A 26,079-nucleotide genomic window follows, 5' to 3' on the forward strand; every position below is an offset into this window, starting at 1 on the left:
GCCACGAGGGTTTCCGAAATGGTCCGGAAACGAAGATTGATATATAGGATGACTTCATTTGGTTACCGGAAGGTTTTCGGGCATTACCGATAATGTACCGGGAATGACGAATGAGTTCCGGATCTTCACCGGGAGGGGGGGACCACCCACCCGAAAGGGCCCAAGGACCTTGGGGGTGGCGCACCAAGTAGGTGGGGTCAGCCCAAGGCTGTCTTGCGCAAGAGAGAAAGAAAAACCAAAAGAAGAGAAAAAAAGGAAAGGTGGGAAAGAAGAGAAGGACTCCACCTTCCAATCCTAGTTGGACTAGGATTGGGGGAGGACTCCTCCTCCCCTTGGTGGCGCAGCCCTTGGGGCTCCTCAAGGCAAGCCTCCCTCCCCTCCTCCTATATATATGGAGCTATTAGGGCTGATTTGAGACAACTTTTGCCACGGCATCCCGACCACATACCTCCACGGTTTTTCCTCTAGATCGCGTTTCTGCGGAGCTCGGGCGGAGCCCTGCTGAGATTAGATCACCACCAACCTCCGGAGCGCCGTCACGCTGCCGGAGAACTCATCTACCTCTCCGTCCCTCTTGCTGGATCAAGAAGGCCGAGATCATCGTCTAGCTGTACATGTGCTGAACGCGGAGGTGCCGTCCGTTCGGCACTAGATCGGAGCGGATCGTGGGACGGATCGCGGGACGGTTCATAGGACGGTTCGCGGGGCGGATCGAGGGACGTGAGGACGTTCCACTACGTCAACCGCGTTTCTTAACACTTCTGCTATTCGATCTACAAGGGTACGTAGCTCGGAAATCCCCTCTTGTAGATGGACATCACCATGATAGGTCTTCGTGCGCGTAGGAAATTTTTTGTTTCCCATGCGACGTTCCCCAACATAAACATGAGACAAAACTGAAATATGTCATTCCCAGAAAGTGTTCCAAAGTGGAAACTGACTTCACCAATGGATTCCTGGGATGATTCTTCCCCAAAAACATATATAATACATATGCACTTGCATAGAACAAATGGGCACAAACTAGAAAAGAAAACCTACATGGAATCACATGGAGTGAATAGTGCATCATCACATGTGCTATTCACTAGAACAACACCTACACAAGCATATGCACACTCTCACAAGTCCAATGGTGCACATGAGGGTTAGAACTCATGCTCAAGTGCCTTAGCACACCACACACACACACATACAACAAGCACAAGCATAAAATTCACCTACACATGCTAAGTAGAATTCACAACTAACTTACACTCACATAAGCACTTCTACACCTACACATACAACTATCACATGTGCTCATGAGACACTCCATGCTTTGGGCATGTGTGAGACACACACACTCAAGCACACATAACAACATATGAGCACTTATACATACACAAGGTAGGTGAGGGGGGAAACCCACACACCCACACTCACATCACATACTTGCATAAGATAGGACATGAGTCCATCAACATGCACATGGGAAAACACTCACACATTCATAACTCTTCTAGTGCAACCACAAGCTAATCCACACACACATACATCTTGAAGCTTACACAAGATCATCACACAAGAGGATAAGAAGCACACACACATGCATCACTAGGCTAGTGCAAAACTCACATATCCATGGATGGAGACACACATCTCCACATAAAAACCTAGTGCATACCACACATAAACATGATCTAGCTCACACTACACTACACTACATTACCAATACCTACACATGCTAAATATCTACACATGCTAGCATATTCTAGGAACAACTATTGCTGGAATAAATCTAGCATAACAAAACTTGCCTCACAAGCAGCTGCAGCACAATATTGCAAGCAAAATAACACAACAAAAGAGAAACAAGGAAAAAAAAAAGAAGGGCTTGGGGGGGGGGGGGTTCGAACCCAAGCCCCTCTGGATAGGTACATCAACCAGCGCCTCTCTGCTACTACCTCTCTGCTCGACAGAAAAGGGAAGCAAGCAAGGTTATAGAGCTACTGCAGCTACTGCATGCTACTGTGCCGAGAAACATGAATTAAAAAAGGGGGGCAAAGCTGGGACTCAAACCCACAACCGCTTGAACCACACAACCGCTGCAAACTGCTATGCTGCGCTTCGGATATCGACAAAAGAGAGGTACCCTACTAGGTAAACTACTAAGAGCACCCAGCTCTGCTCGGCACACAGAGACAACGACGACAGCGTTCACCGGAGCATGGCCTCGCTACTGCTACTACTGCGCCAGAAAGGAACAACTACGCTACTGCTACTTCGATGGAGGCCCCTGCTCTGCTCTGCACTTGCCCGAGCACACCACACAACCAGCACACATGCGCAACACAGGAACTGCCCTGCTCATCTCCGATCAGAGAGGTCGGCCTCGATCTCTACTGCGTGTCTACCGAGGGGGAAGGGAGGAGAAGGCTAGCTCTCACCTAGGGAAGTAGGAGAAGTCGCCGATCGGGGAAGAGGAGCCGCCTGGAGACGACGAAGAGGATCTGGAGATGCCTGGTGCAGAACCGAAGCAGGGAGGGAGATCGCCGGGAACGTGTCGAAGACGAGCTCCTGCCCGTCGCTGTGGTCGCTCCCCGACCTCAACGACGGCGGGAATGGAGCGCGGGCACCTTCCCCGAGCTCCCGGACATGGTGGCCGACGCCGAAGACGAAGGGAGCACGGTGGACGACGGTGGAGCACTCCTGTTCCTCTCTTCTACTGATCTACAAAGCCCTTACCTGAGGGGGAAGGAGATACGGAGGGAGATGGCGGCACTAGGAGGGGAAAGGAGGAACCCTAGGGGAAGGAGGCACGCACGTCGAGGCTATAAGAGGGCCTCGATGTCCGTGAGCCCTCACGGCGTGCTCGCTCTCTCTGTGTTGCTGACGGAAAGCGCGCGCACTGGGGGGAACGGCATCAGGAAGAAGGCGGTCGTGCCGTTTGGGCTCTAGCTCGGGAGACAACGAGGTGTGATGGGCCTCGGGAGGAAGGAGGTGGCCCATCTGGCGCCTGGAAGAGAGAAAAGACCTCTGGGATTTTTATTTAAAAACAACACGAACAAAGAAATAATCTCCCAGGGATCAACTAAGGCAAACAAAATTAAAATAAATATGCCCCTGGTCATAAGGAATTATGACCTATTTAAGAAAAATAGAGAAGGAATTTTAGGAGCAAGTAAATATTTACAAAACAGCATTAATGGATCTGTTTTGGGAATATTTGCACCTTTAAAATATAGATCAAAACAGCAAATACATAACTTCATATCCACCACAAAATATCCTAAACCATGGACATTTTTAAAACAGGAAAGGAACAAGTGAATCTTGACCTTGAGATAAATAGAGAAAGGGAATTCTTTTATAAAACCTATTGCAACCACATAGCTTCCTACTATCCAACCACATCCACCTCACTCCACTTATCAACACATATCGACATAACATCACAACTCATATCATCACACACCACATATGATCACAAAGCAACAACACAAGGACATGAAATGATAGTGATGCATGGATGCAAAGGAAGAAAAATCAAGGTGACATTACATGAAATCATATGCATAGGTCTCATTGCAATGACAAGGTGGACCCACATAGAGAAGGTTCCAAATAGGGAAAGATACACTCTTGGGGAATTACACTTTACCAGCACTTGCTTCAATACTTCTCATGTCATTATACATACCTTAACCTTTCATTTTTTAGAGCTCAAGCGAACAAACGGAAAACTGGCGGGTCAACTCCAAACACTGAAACGCCTGAAGTAGAAGAAACATATGCCTCTATCCATGATACTCTGGTTGAACCAGCTAAAACTTATACTGAACCTCCAGAAAGCACTACCATGGATAATATCCCTGAAATTCAAGCCGATCCACCCAAAACTGATGATGTGACCATGGATCTGAGTCAGAAAGAAAATCTGAACCCGCCAAGCCCCCTGAAGTCATCAAAAGACGCCATGGTTGAAGAAGATGTTGTCCTCATTACTGGGACGGGTCATACGACGCTCGTCCATAATGTGTTGGCTAAGCATACTGCCAAGGACGTCTCAACTAAAATAGACGAAGGGAAAGCTACACTTGAGCTTCCCATTATCGAGAAGCTGAACTTTGAAGAGCTGCGCGCAGGATATCTAAACCGCCTCTCCATGAGCCGAGACCTGGAAGCTGGCCTGGTAAACATGATGAAGAAAAGATACGAGGTATGGTGTTGTGTAATAAATTACCCCATATATCCCTGTGTAGCCCCCAAGGGTTGGGTCATCTTCTTGAAGATGAGCTGTGTCTTGTGTAATTAATCTTGAAAACTTCAACGTGTAGCCCCCAAGGGCCGGGTCATCTTCTTGAAGATGAGTCGGGTCTTATGTAATTAATCTTGAAAACTTCAACCTGTAGCCCCTGATACGTCCATTTTGCATCATGTTTTCATGTTCATATTTATCGCTTCTTCGGTTGTTATTTCACTTCACGGTACAATACTTATGCCTTTTCTCTCTTATTTTGCAACGTTTACATGAAGAGGGAGAATGCTGACAACTGGAATTCTGGCCTGAAAGTCGAGCAAAGTTAAGATACCTATTCTGCGCAACTCCAAACGCCGTAAAAATCAATGAGGATTTTTTTTCCGGATTTATAAAAAATACTGGGTCGAAGAAGTGCCACAGGGGCGCCAACAGGTAGCCACAAGCCTGCACGGCGCGACCACTCCCCCAGGCCGCGCCATGAGGGCTTGTCGGCAGCCTGCTGGCCCACTGGCCCCCCTCTTCTGCTATATGAAGGGTTTCGTCTAGGAAAAAATCAGGGAGGAGCTTTTTCGTGGATTTGCCGCCGCCACGAGGTGGAACTTGAGTAGAACCAATCTAGAGCTCCGGCAGGACGATCGTGCCGGGGAAACTTCCCTCCGGAGGGGGAAATCGTCGCCATCGTCATCACCAACACTCCTCTCATCGGAGGGGACTCGTCACCATCAACATCTTCATCAGCACCATCTCATCTCCAAACCCTAGTTCATCACTTGTAACCAATCTCCATCTCGCGACTCCGATTGGTACTTGTAAGGTTGCTAGTAGTGTTGATTACTCTTTGTAGTTGATGCTAGTTGGATTACTTGGTGGAAGAGTTTATGTTTAGAACCTTGATACTACTCATTACCTCTGGTCATGAATATGATTATGCTTTGTGAGTAGTTACTTTTGTTCCCGAGGACATGGGATACGTCATGCTAATAGTAGTCATGTGAATTTGGTATTCGTTCGGTAATTTGATATGTTGTATGTTGTTTTTCCTCTAGTGGTTTTATGTGAAAGTTGACTACATAACACTTCACCATTATTTGGGCCTAGAGGAAGGCATTGGGAAGTAGTAAGTAGATGATGGGTTGCTAGAGTGACAGAAGCTTAAACCCTAGTTTATGCGTTGCTTCGTAAGGGGCTGATTTGGATCCACTAGTTTAATGCTATGGTTAGACTTTGTCTTAATTATTATTTCGTAGTTGCGGATGCTTGTGAGAGGGGTTAATAATAAGTGATATGCTTGTCCAAGTAAGGGCAGTACCCAAGCGCTAGTCCACCCACATATCAAACTATCAAAGTCACGAATGCGAATCATATGAACATGATGAAAACTAGCATGACAAAAATTCCCGCGTGTCCTCGAGATGTTTTTCCTCCTATAAGACTTTGTCCAGGCTTGTCCCTTGCTACAAAAGGGATTGGGCCACTTTTCTGCACCGTTGCTACTTTTTTTACTTGTTGCTTGCTACGAATCATCTCACCACACAATCACTTGTTACCGACAATTTCAGTGCCTGCAGATTTTACCTTGCTGAAAACCACTTATCAGATCCTTCTGCTCCTCGTTGGGTTCGACACTCTTACTTATCCAAAGGACTACGATTGATCTCCTACACTTGTGGGTCATCAAGACTCTTTTCTGGCGCCGTTGCCGGGGAGTGAAGCGCCTTTGGTAAGTGGAACTTGGTAAGGAAACATTCATATAGTCTGCTGAAATTTATTGCCACTTGTCACTATGGATACTAATCCTTTGAGGGGCTTGTTCGAGGTATCTTCACCTCGAACGGAAGCACAAATAGTTGCTCCTCAACCTGCTGCACCTACTGAAAATATTTTCTTTGAATTTCCTTCGGGTATGCTTGAGAAACTGCTGGCTAATCCTTTTACAGGAGATGGAACATCACATCCAGACTTGCATCTAATCTATGTAGATGAAGTTTGTGGTTTATTTAAGCTTGCAGGTTTGCCCAAGGATGAGGTCAAGAAGAAGGTATTTCCTTTATCTTTGAAGGATAAGGCGTTGACATGGTATAGGCTATGTGATGATACTGGATCACGGGACTATAGTCGGTTGAAATTGGAATTTCATCAAAAGTTTTATCCTATGCATTTCGTACATCGTGATCGGAATTATATTTACAATTTTTGGCCTCGTGACAGAGAAAGCATCGCTCAAGCTTGGGGGAGGCTTAAATCAATGCTCTATTCATGCCCCAATCATGAGCTCTCGAGAGAAATTATCATTCAGAACTTCTATGCTCGGCTTTCTCATGATGATCGCACCATGCTTGACACTTCTTGTACCGGTTCTTTGATGAAGAGAGATATTGACTTCAAATGGAATTTATTGGAGAGAATTAAACGCAACTCTGAAGATTGGGAGCTTGAAGAAGGTAAGGAGTCAGGTATGAATTTCCAGTTTGATTGCGTTAAATCCTTTGTTGAGACAAATACCTTTTGTGACTTTAGCGCTAAGTATGGACTTGACTCTGAGATAGTAGATTCATTGTGTGAATCATTTGCTGCTCATATTGATCTCCCCAAAGAGAAGTGGTTTAAATATCATCCTCCTTTAGAAGTCAATGTAGTTAAACCCACTCTAGTTGAAGAGAAAGTCATTGCCTATAATGACACTGTTGTTCCGAGTGCTTACATTGAGAAACCACCTTTCCCTGTTAGGATAAAGGATCATTCTAAAGCTTCATCTGTGATACGTAGAGGCTATATTAGAACACCTACACCCCCTGAGCAAATTAGAGTTGAACCTAGCATTGCTATTATCGAAGATCTTCTGTCCGACGATGTCGAGGGACATAATATTCACTTCTGTGAAGATGCTGCTAGAATTGCTAAACCTCACGTTAGAGAAAAACATAGGCTTGTTGTTGGCATGCCTGTGGTTTCTGTTAAGATAGGAGATCATTGTTATCATGGTTTATGTGACGTGGGTGCTAGTGTTAGTGCAATACCTCAATCCTTATACGATGAAATTAAAGATGAGATTGCACCTGTTGAGATAGAGCCTATCGATGTCACTATTCATCTTGCCAATAGAGATACTATCTGCCATGTGGGAATTGTTAGGGATGTTGAAGTCTTATGTGGTAAAACGAAGTATCCTGCTGATTTCCTCGTTCTCGCTACCGCACAAGATAGCTTTTGTCCCATCATATTTGGTAGACCTTTTCTCAATACTGTCAATGCTCATATTGATTGTGAGAAGCAAATTGTCACTGTTGGCTTTGAAGATGCGTCACATGAGTTCAATTTCTCCAAGTTTGGTAGACAACCTCATGAAAAAGAGTCGCCTAGTAAGGATGAAACTATTGCCTTAGCTTCTATTGCCGTGCCTTCTACTGATCCCTTAGAGCAATACTTGCTTGAGCATGAAAATGATATGCATATGGATGAAAGGGATGAGATAGATAGAGTTGTCTTAGAACAATATCCTGTCCTTAAGAATAACTTGCCTGTTGAACTGCTTGGGGATCCACCCCCACCAAAGGGTGATCCTGTGTTTGAGCTTAACCAGTTGCCTGATACTCTTAAGTATGCCTATCTTGATGAAAAAGAGATATATCCTGTTATAATTAGTGCTAGCCTCTCAGAGCATGAAGAAAAGAAGTTACTAAAAACTCTGAGAAAGCACCGTGCTGCTATTGGATATACTCTTGATGATCTTAAGGGCATTAGTCCCACTCTATGCCAGCACAAGACTAAAAACAATCCTAATTTCAAACAAGTTGCTGATCATCAAAGGAGATTAAATCCTAAGATGAAAGAGGTAGTAAGAAAAGAAATACTAAAGCTCCTAGAAGCGGGTATTATCTATCCTGTTTCTCATAGCGATTGGGTGAGTGCGGTGCATTGCGTCCCTAAGAAGGGAGGCATTACCGTTGTCCCTAATGATAAGGATGAATTGATCCCACAGAGGATTATTACCGGCTATAGGATGGTGATCGATTTTAGGAAACTGAATAAAGCCACTAGGAAAGATCATTACCCTTTGCCTTTTATCGACCAAATGCTAGAAAGGTTGTCCAAACACACACACTTTTGCTTTCTAGACCGTTATTCTGGTTTCTCCCAAATACCAGTTGCACAATCTAATCAGGAGAAAACCACTTTCGCCTGTCCTTTCGGTACCTTTGCTTATAGACGTATGCCTTTTGGCTTATGTAATGCACCTGCCACCTTTCATAGATGTATTATGGCTATATTCTCTGACTTTTGTGAAAAGATTGTCGAGGTTTTCATGGATGACTTTTCTGTTTACGGGTCTTCCTTTGATGATTGCCTCAGCAACTTTGATCGAGTCTTACAGAGATGTAAAGACACCAATCTTGTCTTGAATTGGGAGAAGTGCCACTTTATGGTTCGTCTTAGGACATAAAATTTCTGAAAGAGGTATTGAAGTCGATAAGGCTAAGGTTGATGCAATCGAGAAAATGCCATACCCCACAGATATGAAAGGTATAAGAAGTTTCCTTGGTCATGCTGGTTTCTATAGAAGGTTCATCAAATACTTCTCTAAGATTTCTAGGCCTCTTACCAATCTCTTACAAAAGGATATTCCTTTTGTTTTTGACGATGATTGTGAGGAAGCCTTCAAAATACTTAAGAGGGCTTCGATAACTGCACCTATTGTTCAACCACCTGATTGGAACTTACCTCTTTAGATCATGTGTGACGCTAGTGATTATGCTGTTGGTGCTGTTCTAGGGCAAAGAGTCGATAAGAAAAGTTGAATGTTATTCACTACGCTAGTATAACTCTAGACAGTGCCCAGAGAAACTATGCTACTACGGAGAAGGAGTTTTTAGCAGTCGTGTTTGCATGTGAAAAGTTCAGGTCTTACATAGTTGATTCCAAAGTCACCATTCACACTGATCATGCTTCTATTAAGTACCTCATGGAGAAGAAATACGCTAAACCTAGACTTATCAGATGGGTTCTCTTGCTACAAGAATTTGATTTGCACGTTGTCGATAGAAAGGTTGCTGATAGCCCAGTAGTAGATAACTTGTCTAGGTTGGAGAACATTCTTCATGACCCACAAGCTATTGATGATAGCTTTCCCGATGAGCAATTGAATGCCATCAATGCTTCATGTAGTGCACTGTGGTATGCTGATTATGCAAACTATATCTTTGCCAAATACATACCACCTAGTTTCACGTACCAGCAAAAGAAGAAATTCTTCTTTGACTTGAGACATTACTTTTGGGATGATCCTCACCTTTATAAGGAAGGAGTAGATGGTGTTATTAGCCGTTGTGTACCTGAACATGAACAGGGACAGATCCTACAGAAGTGTCACTCCGAGGCCTACGGAGGACACCATGCGGGAGATAGAACTGCACACAAGGTATTGAAATCAGGTTTCTATTGGCCCATTCTCTTCAAGGATGCCCGTAAGTTTGTCTTGTCTTGTGACGAATGTCAAAGAATAGGTAATCTTAGCAAACGTTAGGAAATGCCTATGAACTATTCACTTGTCATTGAACCATTTGATGTCTGGGGCTTTGATTATATGGGACCTTTTCCCTAATCCAACGGGTATACTCATATCCTAGTTACTGTTGATTACGTCACTAAGTGGGTAGAAGCTATCCCCACTAGTAGTGCTGATCACAACACCTCTATCAGGATGCTGAAAGAAGTTATCTTCCCTAGATTTGGAGTCCCTAGATATCTAATGACCGATGGTGGTTCACACTTCATTCATGGTGATTTCCGTAAAACACTTGCTAAGTACGACGTCAACCATAGAATTGCGTCTCCCTATCACCCTCAGTCCAGTTGTCAAGTAGAGCTAAGTAATAGAGAGATTAAACTGATTCTGCAAAAGATTGTCAACAGGTCTAGAAAGAATTGGTCTAAGAAGCTCGATGATGCACCGTGGGCTTATAAAACTGCCTATAAGAATCCCATGGGCATGTCTCCGTACAAAATGGTGTACGGTAAAGCATGTCGTTTACCTCTTGAGCTAGAGCATAAAGCTTATTGGGCAATCAAAGAGCCCAACTTTGGTTTCAAACTTGCTGGTGAGAAGAGGTTATTTGACATTAGCTCGCTTGATGAGTGGAGAACTCAGGCATATGAGAATGCCAAGCTGTTCAAAGAGAAGGTTAAGAGGTGGCATGACAAGAGGATACAAAAGCGTGAGTTCAATGTAGGTGATTATGTCTTGCTATATAACTCTCGTTTAAGATTCTTTGCAAGCAAGCTTCTCTCTAAATGGGAAGGTCCCTATGTTGTTGAGGAAGTATATCGTTTCGGTGCTATCAAGATCAACAACACGGAAGGTAATTGTCTGAGAGTGGTAAATGGGCAGAGAATCAATCATTATATCTCAGGTACTCCCAGAAATGTTGAAAGCAATATTATCAATACCATAACTCCGGAAGAATACCTAAGGGATATTTATCAGCCTGTTTCAGACTCCGAAAACGAAGAGGTATGTGATTTGGTAAGAAAACAGAGTCCAAAACTTTTCCATTAGGATTTTTTCTCCGTTTTGGAATATTTGAAAAAATACAAAAATTGGAAGTAGTCCGGAAAGTGCGCGAGGAGGCGACAAGCCTGCACGGTGCGGACCCACCCCCTGGCCACGCCGTGAGGGCTTGTGGCCACCTCGTGCGCCTCCCGGACTTCGTTTTCGTGCGGGGTACTCCTTCTGGTCTGAGAAAAATCATTATATATACTCCTGTTTGGTCTGACCCGTGCATCACGCAGATTTCCTCTATTTTTCGTTTCGAGCCTGTTTTCTGCCGCAGATTTAGAGCAAGATGTCGTCCCAGGAATCTGTGGGGGAGAACAATTTCCGTCAAGTCTATGGAGAAGTACATGCTTATCTGAAAAGGATGGAGGTCATGGAGGCTAAGGAAAGGCTACCTAAACAAACCAAGGGCAAAGCTGAGGAGAAGAATCAGGCATGGGACGAGGTGCAATCTGTGCTCAACAAGGAAGAAGTTGAAGAAGTGGATTTCCTCCAACCCTACCTCCACCTACTGTCTCCATCCTTGATTGAACTCTTGAGGTTTTGTGAAACAACTCGTGCTCACAATACTTGTCTCACTCGTGAAGTTGTTTTGCTGGAAAACATATCGCAGATCTCCAAGGTATAAATCAAAGATTAATGGCCCTCTTGGAGTCAAAGATTGCAACAACTCCACCACCGTCACCACCAAAGGAATACAACTAAACATGGGTATGGGCAATCCCCTTGGCTTGTGCCAAGCTTGGGGGAGTTGCCCCGGTATCGTATCACCATCACATCTTTTGCCTTTACCTTTGTTTTAGTTTTCCTTTTCAGTTTTCTCTTTCTCTAGTAGATTAAAAGTCTTAGTGTTTTAGTCTTGAGTTTTGCTTTGTGTCACCCCCAATGTAATCGAGCTCGTGAGCCATATAATAAAGAGTGTCTTAGTTAAAGGGCTTTGCATCTTGCCATGATCAAAAGAGTGAGAATAGAACAAAAGCATGAAATATCATGTAATGATCTTATGGGAAGTGATGGCTTCACATATAAAAATAATGAGGATTGAAACTTGTTGAGGGTAGGCAAACGTAGACCTTGGTCATGGTTGTAATTAATAGGAAATGATAAAGAAGGAGAGGTTCACATATAAATATATCATCTCTGACACCATCTATGATTGTGAACACTCACTAAACTATTGCATGCCTAGAAGTAGATGTTGGACAAGGAAGACAACATAATGAATTGTGTTTGCTTGGCTCCGAACAATGTTATATGATTAGAGATCCCTTAGCATGTGACGATTGCTTCCACCTCACATTAGCTAAATCTCCTGCACTAAGTAGAGATACTACTTGTGCATCCATAAACCATCAACCCAGTTTTGCCATGAGTGTCCACCATACCTACCAATGGATTGAATAAGATCCCTAAAGTAAGTTGTCATCGGTGCAAGCAATAAAAATTGATCTCTAATACGTATGATCTATTAGTGTGCGGAAAATAAGCTTTGTACGAACCTGTGATGAGGAAGACATAAAAGCGACAGACTGCATAATAAAGTTCTTTATCACAGGAGGCAATATAAAGTGACGTTCCTCCGCACTAAGAGGACACGCATCCAAACCTCAAAAGCGCATGACAACCTCTGCTTCCCTCTGCGAAGGGCCTGCCTTGTACCTTTACTTTTTGCCCTTGAAAGAGTCATGGTGATCTTCACCAATTCCCTATTTCGCCTTTGTCTTGGCTAACGTCATATGCTTGGGAAAGATATATATTCATATGTCAACTTGGAGGTAAGTATTCATGAATTATTATTGTTGACATTACCCTTGAGGTAAGCAGTTGGGAGGCAAAACTGTAGGCCCCTATCTTTCTCTGTGTCCAGCTGAAACTTTGATCTCATGAGTACCACGTGAGTTGTAGCAATTGTAGAGAACGAAAGAATGATCGAGTATGTGGATTTGCTTTAGAAGCTCTTATTTGACTCTTTTTGATGTTGTGATAAATTGCTATTGCTTCAATGACTAAAGGCTATCAGTTGTTACTTCTCGGTAAGGTTCTTGATCCATGCTTTACTTTGTGAAGGAATTATCACTTTAGCATCAGAGATTATATGTTGGTATTGCTGTTCTGATCATGATCATGATGTATGCATGATTATATCTTGTTTTGTCGACACCTCTCTCCCTAAACATGTGGACATATTTATTGAGCTAAGCTTTCGCTTGAGGACAAGCGAGGTGTAAGCTTGGGGGAGTTGATACGTCCATTTTGCATCATGTTTTCATGTTGATATTTATCGCTTCTTGGGCTGTTATTGTTGGAAATATGCCCTAGAGGCAATAATAAATTAGTTATTATTATATTTCTTTGTTCATGATAATCGTTTATTATCCATGCTATAATTGTATTGATTGGAAACACAGTGCATGTGTGGATACATAGACAAAACACTGTCCCTAGTAAGCCTCTAGTTGACTAGCTCGTTGATAAAAGATGGTCAAGGTTTCCTGACCATAGGCAAGTGTTGTCACTTGATAACGGGATCACATCATTAGGAGAATCATGTGATGGACTAGACCCAAACTAATAGACGTAGCATGTTGATCGTGTCATTTTGTTGCTACTGTTTTCTGCGTGTCAAGTATTTGTTCCTATGACCATGAGATCATATAACTCACTGACACTGGAGGAATGCTTTGTGTGTATCAAACATCGCAACGTAACTGGGTGACTATAAAGATGCTCTACAGGTATCACCGAAGGTGTTCGTTGAGTTAGTATGGATCGAGACTGGGATTTTTCACTCCGTGTGACGGAGAGGTATCTCGGGGCCCACTCGGTAATACAACATCACACACAAGCCTTGCAAGCAATGTGACTTAGTGTAAGTTGTGGGATCTTGTATTACGGAACGAGTAAAGAGACTTGCTGGTAAACGAGATTGAAATAGGTATGCGGATACTGACGATCGAATCTCGGGCAAGTAACATACCGAAGGACAAAGGGAATGACATACGAGATTATATGAATCCTTGGCACTGAGGTTCAAACGATAAGATCTTCGTAGAATATGTAGGATCCAATATGGGCATCCAGGTCCCACTATTGGATATTGACCGAGGAGTCACTCGGGTCATGTCTACATAGTTCTCGAACCCGCAGGGTCCACACACTTAAGGTTCGACGTTGTTTTATGCGTATTTGAGTTATATGGTTGGTTACCGAATGTTGTTCGGAGTCCCGGATGAGATCACGGACGTCACGAGGGTTTCCGGAATGGTCCGGAAACAAAGATTGATATATAGGATGACTTCATTTGGTTACCGGAAGGTTTTCGGGCATTACCGGTAATGTACCGGGAATGACGAATGGGTTCCGGATCTTCACCGGGAGGGGGGACCACCCACCCGGGAGGGCCCAAGTACCATGGGGGTGGAGCACCAAGTAGGTGGGGTCAGCCCAAGGCTGTCTTGCACAAAAGAGAAAGAAAAACCAAAAGAAGAGAAAGAGAAAAAAAGGGGAAGGTGGGAAAGAAGAGAAGGACTCCACCTTCCAATCCTAGTTGGACTAGGATTGGAGGAGGACTCCTCCTCCCCTTGGTGGCGCAGCCCTTGGGGCTCCTTGAGCCTCAAGTCAAGCCTCCCCTCCCCTCCTCCTATATATATGGAGCTATTAGGGCTGATTTGAGACAACTTTTGCCACGGCAGCCCGACCACATACCTCCACGGTTTTACCTCTAGATCGCGTTTCCGCGAAGCTCGGGCGGAGCCCTGCTGAGATTAGATCACCACCAACCTCCGGAGCGCCGTCACGCTGCCGGAGAACTCATCTACCTCTCCGTCTCTCTTGCTGGATCAAGAAGGCCGAGATCATCGTCGAGGTGTACGTGTGCTGAACGCGGAGGTGCCGTCCGTTTGGTACTAGATCGGAGCGGATCGTGGGACGGATCGCAGGACGGTTCGTGGGACGGTTCGCGGGGCGGATCGAGGGACGTGAGGACGTTCCACTACATCAACTGCATTTCTTAACACTTCTGCTGTGCGATCTACAAGGGTACGTAGATCGGAAATCCCCTCTCGTAGATGGACATTACCATGATAGGTCTTCGTGCGCGTAGGAAATTTTTTGTTTCCCATGCGACGTTCCCCAACAGTGGCATCATGAGCTAGGTTCATGCGTAGATGTAATCTCGAGTAGAACACAAAACTTTTTGTGGGCGGTGATGTGCGTTTTGCTACCCTCCTTAGTCTTTTCTTGATTCCGCGGTATTGTTGGATCGAAGCGGCTCGGACCAACATTACTCGTACACTTACGAGAGACTGGTTTCATCGCTACGAGTAACTCCGTTGCTCAAAGATGACCGGCGAGTGTCAGTTTCTCCAACTTTAGTTGAATCGGATTTGACCGAGGAGGTCCTTGGATGAGGTTAAATAGCAATTCATATATCTCCATTGTGGTGTTTGCGTAAGTAAGATGCGATCCTACTAGATACCCATGGTCACCACGTAAAACATGCAACAACAATTAGAGGATGTCTAACTTGTTTTTGCAGGGTATGCTTGTGATGTGATATGGCCAACGATGTGATGTGATATATTGGATGTATGAGATGATCATGTTGTAATAGTTAATATCGACTTGCACGTCGATGGTATGACAACCGACAGGAGCCATAGGGTTGTCTTTAAACTAACGTTTGTGCTTGCAAACGCGTTTACTATATTGCTAGGACGTAGCTTTAGTAGTAATAGCATGAGTAGCACGACAACCCCGATGGCGACACGTTGATGGAGATCATGGTGTGACGCCGGTGACAAGAAGATCGTGCCGGTGCTTCGGTGATGGAGATCAAGAAGCACATGATGATGGCCATATCATGTCACTTATGAATTGCATGTGATGTTAATCCTTTATGCACCTTATCTTGCTTAGAACGACGGTAGCATTATGAGGTGATCTCTCACTAAAATTTCAAGACGAAATTGTGTTCTCCCTGACTGTGCACCGTTGCGACAGTTCTTCGTTTCGAGACACCACGTGATGATCGGGTGTGATAGACTCAACGTTCACATACAACGGGTGCAAAACAGTTGCACACGCGGAACACTCGGGTTAAGCTTGACGAGCCTAGCATGTGCAGACATGGCCTCGGAACACACGAGACCGAAAGGTCGAGCATGAATCGTATAGTTGATATGATTAGCATAGAGATGCTTACCACTGAAACTATTCTCGACTCACGTGATGATCGGACTTGAGATAGTGGATTTGGATCATGTACCACTCAAATGACTAGAGAGATGTACTTTTTGAGTGGGAGTTCTTAAGTAATATGATTAATTGAACTAATTGTCATGAATATAGTCTAATGGTCTTTGCGAATTACGATGTAGCTTGCGCTATAGCTCTATTGTTTTTATATGTTCCTAGAGAAAATTTTGTTGAAAGTTGATAGTAGCAAACTTTGCAGACTGAGTCTGTAAAGCCGAGGATTGTCCTCGTTGCTGTGCAGAAGGCTTATGTCCTTAATGCACCAGTCGGTGTGCTGCACCTCGAGCGTCGTGTGTAGATGTTGTGAACATCCGACATACACGTTTCTGATGACTACACGATAGTTCAGTACAAAATACTTAATGGCTTAGAAGCAAGGCACCGAAGACGTTTTGAAACGTCACGGAACATAAGAGATGTTCTAAAGACATGAAATTGTGATTTCTTGCTTATGCCCTTGTTAAGAGGTATGAGACCTCCGACAAGATTCTTTGTCCACGAAGTAAAGGAGAAAAGCTCAATCGTTGAGCGTGTGCTCAGATTATCTGAGTGCGACAATCGCTTGAATCAAGTGGGAGTTGATCTTCCAGATAAGATAGTGATGGTTCTCCAAAGTCACTGCCACCAAGCTGTGAGAGCTTCGTGATGAACTATAACATATCAAGGATAGATACAATGATCCTTGAGCGATTCGCGATGTTTGACGCTGCGAAAGTAGAAATCAAGAAGGAGCATCAATAGTTGATGGTTAGTAAAACCACTAAGTTTCGAGAAAGGCAAGGGCTAGAAGGAATACTTCGTGAAACGGCAAAGCAGTTGCTGCACTAATGAAGAGACCCCAGATTAATCCCAAGCCCGGGACTAAGTGCTTCTGTTATGAGGGAAACGGTCACTGAGGCAGAGCAACTCTAGATACTTGGTAGATAAGAAGGCTGGCAAAAGTTGAAAGAAGTATATTTGATATACATGATGTTGATGTGTACTTTACTAGTACTCCTAGTAGCACGAGGGTATTGGATACCGGTTCGGTTGCTAAGTGATTAGTAACACAAAATGAAAGCTACGGCATAAACGGAGACTAGCTAAAGGTGAGGTGACGATACGTGTTGGAAGTTTTTCCAAGGTTGATATGGTCAAACGTCGCACGCTCCCTCTACCATCGGGATTGGTGTTAAACCTAAATAATTGTTATTTGGTGCTTGCGTTAAGCATGAACATGATTGGATCGTGTTTATTGCAATACAATTATTCATTTAAAGAGAATAATGGTTACTCTATTTGCTTGAATAATCACCTTCAATGGTTTATTGAATCTCGATCGTAGTGTTACACATGTTCATGATATTGGTGCCAAAAGATACAAGGTAATGATGATAGTACTACTTACTTGTGACAGTGCCGCTTGAGTCATGTTGGTATAAATTACATGAAGAGGCTCCATGCTGATGGATCTTTATACTCACTTGATTTTGAATCAGTAGTGACATGCAAATCATACCACATGAGCAAGGCCTTGTTTTCATTGAGATGAAACAAGATAGTAACTTGTTGGAAGTGATACATTTTGATGTATGCAGTCCAATGGGTGCGGAGGCACGCAGTGGATATCATTATATTCTTACTTCAATGACGATTTGTGTAGATACAAGAGTATTTACTTAATGAATCACAAGTCTGAAATATTGAAAAGTTCAATTCTGTTTCGGAGTGAAGTTCGTCGTAACAAGAGGATAAATTGTCTACGATATGATCATAGAAATGAATATCCGAGTTACGAGTTTTGGTACGCAGTTAAGACAATGTGGAAATTGTTTCGCAGTTCATGCCACCTGGAACATCATAGTGTGATGATGTGTCTGAACGTCATAGCCACGCACTATTTGGTATGGTGCATGCTATGATGTCTCTTATCGAATTACCACTATCGTTTATGGGTTATGCATTAGAGACAACCGCATTCACTTTAAATAGGGCACCGCGTATTTCCGTTGAGATGACATAGTATAGACTGAGGTTTAGAGAAATCTAAACTGTCGTTTATTGAAAGTTTGGGGCTTCGACACTTATGTGAAAAAGTTTTAGTCTGATAAGGTCGAACCCAAAGCGGATAAATGCATCTTCATAGGATATCCAAAACAGTTGGGTACATCTCCTATCTCAGATCCGTAAGCAAAGTGTTTATTTCTAGAAACGGATCCTTTCTCGAGGAAAGGTTTCTCTCGAAAGAATTGAGTGGGAGGGTGGTAGAACTTGATGAGGTTATTGAACCATCACTTCAACCAGTGTGTAGCAGGGCGCAGGAAGTTGTTCCTGTGGCGCCTACACCAATTGAAGTGAAAGCTGATGATGGTGATCATCGAGCATCGGATCAAGTTACTACAAGCCTCGTAGGTTGACAAGATCGCGTACTACTGCAGAGTGGTACGGTAACCCTGTCTTGGAGGTCATGTTGTTGAGCAACAGTGAACCTACGAGTTATGGAGAAAGCAATGCTGGGCCCGGATTCCGACAAATGGCTGGAAGCCATGAAATCCGAGAGAGGATCCATGTATGAAAACAAAGTGTAGACTTTGGAAGAACTACTTGATGGTCATAGGACTATTGAGTAAAGATGGATCTTTAAAAGGAAGACAAACGTTGATGGTGATAAGTCACTATTAAGAAAAGCTCGACTTGTCGCAAAGATGTTTCCGACAAGATCAAACAGTTGACTATGATGAGACTTTCTCACTCGTAGCAATGCTAAAAGTCTGTTAGAATTATGTGAGTAGTTGATGCATTATTTATGAAATATTGCACATAGGATGTCAAAACATTGTTTCCTCGACGGTTTCCTTGAGCAAACATTGTATGTGATACAACCAGGAGGTTTTGTCGATCCTAAAGATACTAGCAAGTATTCAAGCTCCAGCAATCCTTCGATGGACTGGTGCAAGCATCTCGGAGTTGGAATATACACTTTGATAAGATGATCAAAGATTTTGGGTTTGTACAACGTTTATGAGAAACTTGTATTTCCAAAGAAGTGAGTGGGAGCACTATAGAATTTCTGATAAGTATATGTGGTTGACATATTGTGGATCCGAAGTAATGTAGAATTTCTGTAAAGCATACAAGGTTGTTTGAAAGGAGTTTTCAAAGGAATACCTGGATTGCGCTACTTGAACATTGAGCATCAAAGATCTATGGAGATAGATCGAAAGCGCTTAATAGAAGTTTCAACAAGATGCATGCCTTGACAAGTTTTTGAAGGAGTTCAAAATAGATCAGCAAAGAAGGTGTTCTTGGTTGTGTTGTGAGGTGTGAATTTGAGTAAGACTCAAAACCCGACCCCGGCAGAATAAAGAGAATAGACGAAGGTCGTCTTCTATGCCTTGGCCGTAGAATCTGAAGTATGCCATGCTGGGTACCGCACCTGATGTGTGCCTTAACTATATGGGTGTTGGATTCGTTGGAATCACATGGTGATGTGAACTAGATTATTGACTCTAGTGCAAGTGGGAGACTGTTGGAAATATGCCCTAGAGGCAATAACAAATTATTTATTATTATATTTCTTTGTTCATGATAATCATTTATTATCCATGCTATAATTGTATTGATTGGAAACACAGTGCATGTGTGGATACATAGACAAAACACTGTCCCTAGTAAGCCTCTAGTTGACTAGCTCGTTGATCAAAGATGGTCAAGGTTTCCTGACCATAGGCAAGTGTTGTCACTTGATAACGGGATCACATCATTAGGAGAATCATGTGATGGACTAGACCCAAACTAATAGACGTAGCATGTTGATCGTGTCATTTTGTTGCTACTGTTTTCTGCGTGTCAAGTATTTGTTCCTATGACCATGAGATCATATAACTCACTGACACTGGAGGAATGCTTTGTGTGTATCAAACGTCGCAACGTAACTGGGTGACTATAAAGATGCTCTACAGGTATCTCCGAAGGCGTTCGTTGAGTTAGTATGGATCGAGACTGGGATTTGTCACTCCGTGTGATGGAGAGGTATCTCGGGGCCCACTCGGTAATACAACATCACACACAAGCCTTGCAAGCAATGTGACTTAGTGTAAGTTGCGGGATTTTGTATTACGGAACGAGTAAAGAGACTTGCCGGTAAACGAGATTGAAATAGGTATGCGGATACTGACGATCGAATCTCGGGCAAGTAACATACCAAAGGACAAAGGGAATGACATACGGGATTATATGAATCCTTGGCACTGAGGTTCAAACGATAAGATCTTCGTTTAATATGTAGGATCCAATATGGGCATCCAGGTCCCGCTATTGGATATTGACCGAGGAGTCACTCGGGTCATGTCTACATAGTTCTCGAACCCGCAGGGTCCGCACACTTAAGGTTCGACGTTGTTTTATGCGTATTTGAGTTATATGGTTGGTTACCGAATGTTGTTCGGAGTCCCGGATGAGATCACAGATGTCACGAGGGTTTCCGGAATGGTCCTGAAACGAAGATTGATATATAGGATGACTTCATTTGGTTACCGGAAGGTTTTCGGGCATTACCGGTAATGTACCGGGAATGACGAATGGGTTTCGGATCTTCACCGGGAGGGGGGGGGACCAAGGACTTTGGGGGTGGCGCACCAAGTAGGAGGGGTCAGCCCAAGGCTGTCTTGCGCAAGAGAGAAAGAAAAACCAAAAGAAGAGAAAGAGAAAAAAAGGGAAAGGTGGGAAAGAAGAGAAGGACTCCACCTTCCAATCCTAGTTGGACTAGTATTGGAGGAGGACTCCTCCTCCCCTTGGTGGCGCAACCCTTGGGGCTTGTTGAGCCTCAAGGCAAGTCTCCCCTCCCCTCCTCCTATATATATGGAGCTATTAGGGCTGATTTGAGAAAACTTTTGCCACGGCAGCCCGACCACATACCTCCAGGGTTTTACCTCTAGATCGCGTTTCTGCGGAGCTCGGGCAGTGCCCTGCTGAGATTAGATCACCACCAACCTCCGGAGCGCCGTCACGCTGCCGGAGTACTCATCTACCTCTCCGCCTCTCTTGCTGGATCAAGAAGGCCGAGATCATCGTCGAGCTGTACGTGTGCTGAACGTGGAGGTGCCGTCCGTTCGGCACTAGAAAGGAGCGGATCGTGGGACGGATCGCAGGACGGTTCGTGGGATGGTTCGCGGGGCGGATCGAGGGACGTGAGGACGTTCCACTACATCAACCGCGTTTCTTAATGCTTTTGCTGTGTGATGTACAAGGGTACGTAGATCGGAAATCCCCTCTCGTAGATGAACATCACCATGATAGGTCTTCGTGCGCGTAGGAAATTTTTTGTTTCCCATGCGACGTTCCCCAACAGTTATTTCACTTCACGGTACAATACTTATGCCTTTTCTCTCTTATTTTGCAAGGTTTACATGAAGAGGGAGAATGTCGGCAACTGGAGTTCTGGCCTGAAAGTGGAGCAAAGTTGAGATACCTATTCTGCGCAACTCCAAATGTCGTAAAAATCAACAAGGATTTTTTTCCGGATTTATAAAAAATACTGGACCGAAGAAGCGCCAGAGGGGCACCAGCAGGTGGCCACAAGCCTGCACGGCGTAGCCACCCCCTAGGCCGTGCCATGAGGGCTTGTGGGCAGCCTGCTGGCCCACTGTCCCTCTTCTTCTATATGAAGGGTTTCGTCCAGGAAAAAAATCAGGGAGGAGCTTTTTCTTGGATTCGCCGCCGCCACGAGGCGGAACTTGAGCAGAACCAATCTAGAGCTCCGGCAGGACGATCCTGCCGCGGAAACTTCCCCCCCGGAGGGGGAAATCGTCGCCATCGTCATCACCAACACTTCTCTCATCGGAGGGGACTCGTCACCATCAACATTTTCATCAGCAACATCTCATCTCCGAACCCTAGTTCATCACTTGTAACCAATCTCCGTCTCGCGACTCCGAGTGGTACTTGTAAGGTTGCTAGTAGTGTTGATTACTCTTTGTAGTTGATGCTAGTTGGATTACTTTGTGGTAGAGTTTATGTTCAAATCCTTGATGCTAATCATTACCTCTCTGGTCATGAATATGATTATGCTTTGTGAGTAGTTACTTTTGTTCCTGAGGACATGGGATAAGTCATGCTAATAGTAGTCATGTGAATTTGGTATTCGTTCGGTAATTTGATATGTTGTATGTTGTTTTTCCTCTAGTGGTGTTATGTGAACGTCGACTACATAACACTTCACCATTATTTGGGCCTAGAGGAAGGCATTGGGAAGTAGTAAGTAGATGATGGGTTGCTAGAGTGACAGAAGCTTAAACCCTAGTTTATGCGTTGCTTCGTAAGGTGCTGATTTGGATCCACTAGTTTAATGCTATGGTTAGACTTTGTCTTAATTCTTATTTAGTAGTTGCAGATGCTTGCGAGAGGGGTTAATCATAAGTGGGATGCTTGTCCAAGTAAGGGAAGTACCCAAGCGCCGGTCCACCCACATATCAAACTATCAAAGTAACGAACGCGAATCATATGAACATGATGAAAACTAGTATGACATAAATTCCCGTGTGTCCTCGGGAGCGTTTTTCCTCCTATAAGACTTTGTCCAGGCTTGTCCCTTGCTACAAAAGGGATTGGGCCACTTTTCTGCATCGTTTCTACTTTTGTTACTTGTTGCTTTCTACGAATCATCTCACCACACAATCACTTGTTACCGACAATTTCAGTGCCTGCAGATTTTACCTTGCTGAAAACCACTTGTTAGATCCTTCTGCTCCTCGTTGGGTTCGACACTCTTATAGAAAGGACTACAATTGATCCCCTATACTTGTGGGTCATCAATCCCCAGGGGTCGGGCCATCTTCTTGAAGATGAGCCGGGTCTTGTGTAATTAATCTTGACAACTTCAACCTGTAGCCCCCAAGGGCCGGGTCATCTTCTTGAAGATGAGTCAGGTCTTGTATAATTAATCTTGAAAACTTCAACCTATAGCCCCCAAGGTCTGTGTCATCTTCTTGAAAATGAGCCGGGTCTTGTTTAACAACTTTGAAAAAGCAAGTGCATTAGCCCCCAAATGTCAAGTGTATTGCTTGCAATCTGCTTGATGTCAAATGATCAATCCGGCGAGGTAGCAACTGTTGGGTAAACGTAGTAAATTCACATTTTTCCTACGCCCTACAAGGATCTATCTATGGAGAGACCAGCAACGAGAGAGGTTGTAGAGCATCTTCATACCTTTGAAGATTGCTAAGCGGAAGCGTTACTATGAACACGGTCGATGGAGTCATACTCGCAGCGATTCAGATCGCGGTCGGTTCTGATCTATGTGCCGAATCACGGCACCTCCGTGTTCAACACACATACAACCCGGTGATGTCTCCCGCGCCTTGATCCAGCAAGGAGGAGGGAGAGGTTGAGGGAGAGCTCCGACATCACGACGGCATGGTGGCCGTGGAGCTACGAGGTCTCCCGGCAGGGCTTCGCCAAGCACCGTGGGAGAGGGGAAAGAGGAGAAGCAGAGCTGCACCGAGAGAGAGATTCCGTGTGTCTCAAATCAGCCAAAATCTCCACTATATATAGGGGGAGAGGGAGGGGGGCACCCCCTTTAGGGTTCCCACCCCCAAAGGGTGCGACAGCCCCATCTAGGGCTAGTGGTGGCGGTCAGGGCAAGGGAGAGGGGGGGGGGTGGCGCACCCCAGATGAGCCTTAGGCCCATCTGCACTAGGGTTCCCCGCGCCCTCTCTTGTGGCGCCTTGGGCCTAGGTGGGAGGCGCACCAGCCCACTCTGGGCTGGTTCCCTTCCACCTTTTGGCCCATGCTATCCTTTGGGGCTGGTGGCCCCTCCTGGTGGACCCCCGAAACTCTTTCGGTGGTCCCGGTACATTACCGGTGTCGTCCGAAACAATTCCGGCGACCAAATCCTCACTTCCTATATATAATTCTTTAACTCTAGACTATTCCGGAGCTCCTCATGATGTCCGGGATCTCATCCAGGACTCCAAACAACCTTCCGTAACCTCGTATAACAATTCCCTATAACCCTAGCGTCATCGAACCTTAAGTGTGTAGACCTTACGGGTTCGGGAGGCATGCAGACATGACCGAGACACCTCTCCGGACAATAACCATCAGCGGGGTCTGGATACCCATGGTGGCTCCCGCATGTTCCACGATGATCTCATCGGATGAACCACGATGTCAAGGATTCAATCAATCCCATATACAATTCCCTTTGCCTACCGGTATTGAACTTGCCCGAGATTCGCCCGTCGGTATCACCATACCTTGTTCAATCTCATTGCGGGCAAGTGTCTTTACTTGTTCCGTAGCACATCATCCCGTGACTAACTCCTTAGTCACATTGAGCTCATTATGATGACGTTCTACTGAGTGGGCCCAGAGATACCTCTCCGTCACAGGGAGTGACAAATCGCGATCTCGATTCGTACCAACCCAATAGATACTTTCGGAGATACCTGTAGTGCACCTTTATAGTCATCCAGTTACGTTGTGACATTTGATACACCCAAAGCACTCCTACGGTATCTGGGAGTTGCACAATGTCACGGTCAAAGATAAAGTTACTTGACATTAGAAAAGCTTTAGCATACGAACAACACGATTTAGTGCTATGCTTAGGATTGGGTCTTGTCCATCACATCATTCTCCTAATGATGTGATCCCGTTATCAATGACATCCAATGTCCATGATCAGGAAACCATGATCATCTATTGATCAACAAGCTAGCCAACTAGAGGCTTGCTAGGGACACATTGTGATCTATTTATCCACACATGTATTACTGTTTCCTGTTAATACAATTATAGTATGAACAATAGATGATTATCATGAACAAGGAAATATGATAATAACCATTTTCCTATTGCCTCTAGGGCATATTTCCAACAGTCTCCCACTTGCACTAGAGTCAATAATCTAGTTCACATCACTATGTGATTGCAATGAATTCAACACCCATATAGTTCTGGGGTTCGATCATGTCTTGCTTGTGAGAGAGGTTTATAGTCAACGGGTGTGAACCTTTCAGATCCGTGTGTGCTTTAAAAATCTCTACGTCATCCTATAGATGTTACTACGCCCCATCGGGAACCATTCCAAATGATTGCTCCACTATACGAATCCGGTTTGTTACTCATAGTCCTCCGGATTAGTAACAAAGCTTGCATCAACGTAACTCCTTTACGACGAACTCTTTAATCACCTCCATAATTGAGAAAAATTCTTTAGTCCATTAGTTACTAAGGATAACTTCGACCGTTTTCCAGTGATACATTCCTGGATCACTCTTGTACGACACGACTGACTCATGGCAAGGCACGCTTTAGGTGCGGTACACAACATAGCATACTTGTAGAGCCTAGGACTGATGCATAGGGGATGCCATTCGTCCTTTCTCTTTCTTCTGACGTGGTCGGGCATTGAGTCATACTCAAATTTACACCTTACAACATAGCCAAGAAGTCCTTCTTTGCTGATCTATTTTGAACTCCTTCAAAAACTTGTCAAGGCATGCATTTCGTTGAAAGTTCCATTAAGCACTTTGATCTATCTTTATAGATCTTGATGCTCAACTCTCAAGTAGCCACATCTAGGTTTTCATTTGAAAAAACTCCTTTCAAACTACCCTTTATGCTTTCCAGAAATTCTACATTATTTCCGATCAACAGTATGTCTACCACATATATTTATCAGAAATTCTATAGTGCTCCCACTGACCTTTTGGAAATACAAGTTTCTCACAAACTTTGTATAGAACCAAAAACTTTGATCATCTCATCAAAGTGTATATTCCAACTCTGAGATGCTTGCTCCAGTCCATAGAGGGATCGCTGGAGCTTTTGCATACTTGTTAGCACCCTTTAGGATCAAAAAATCTTCTGGTTGTATCACACACAACCTTTCCTCAAGGGAACCGTCGAGGAAACAATATTTTGACATCCTATCCGCAATATTTCATAAATGATGCAGCAACTGCTAACATAATTTCAACAGACTTTCAACATCGCTATGAGTGAGAAAGTCTCATTGTAGTCAACTCTTTGAACTTTGTCGAAAACA

This window comes from Hordeum vulgare, chromosome 4H (assembly GCF_904849725.1).
Source record: "Hordeum vulgare subsp. vulgare chromosome 4H, MorexV3_pseudomolecules_assembly, whole genome shotgun sequence".
Classification (NCBI taxonomy): Eukaryota; Viridiplantae; Streptophyta; class Magnoliopsida; order Poales; family Poaceae; genus Hordeum; species Hordeum vulgare.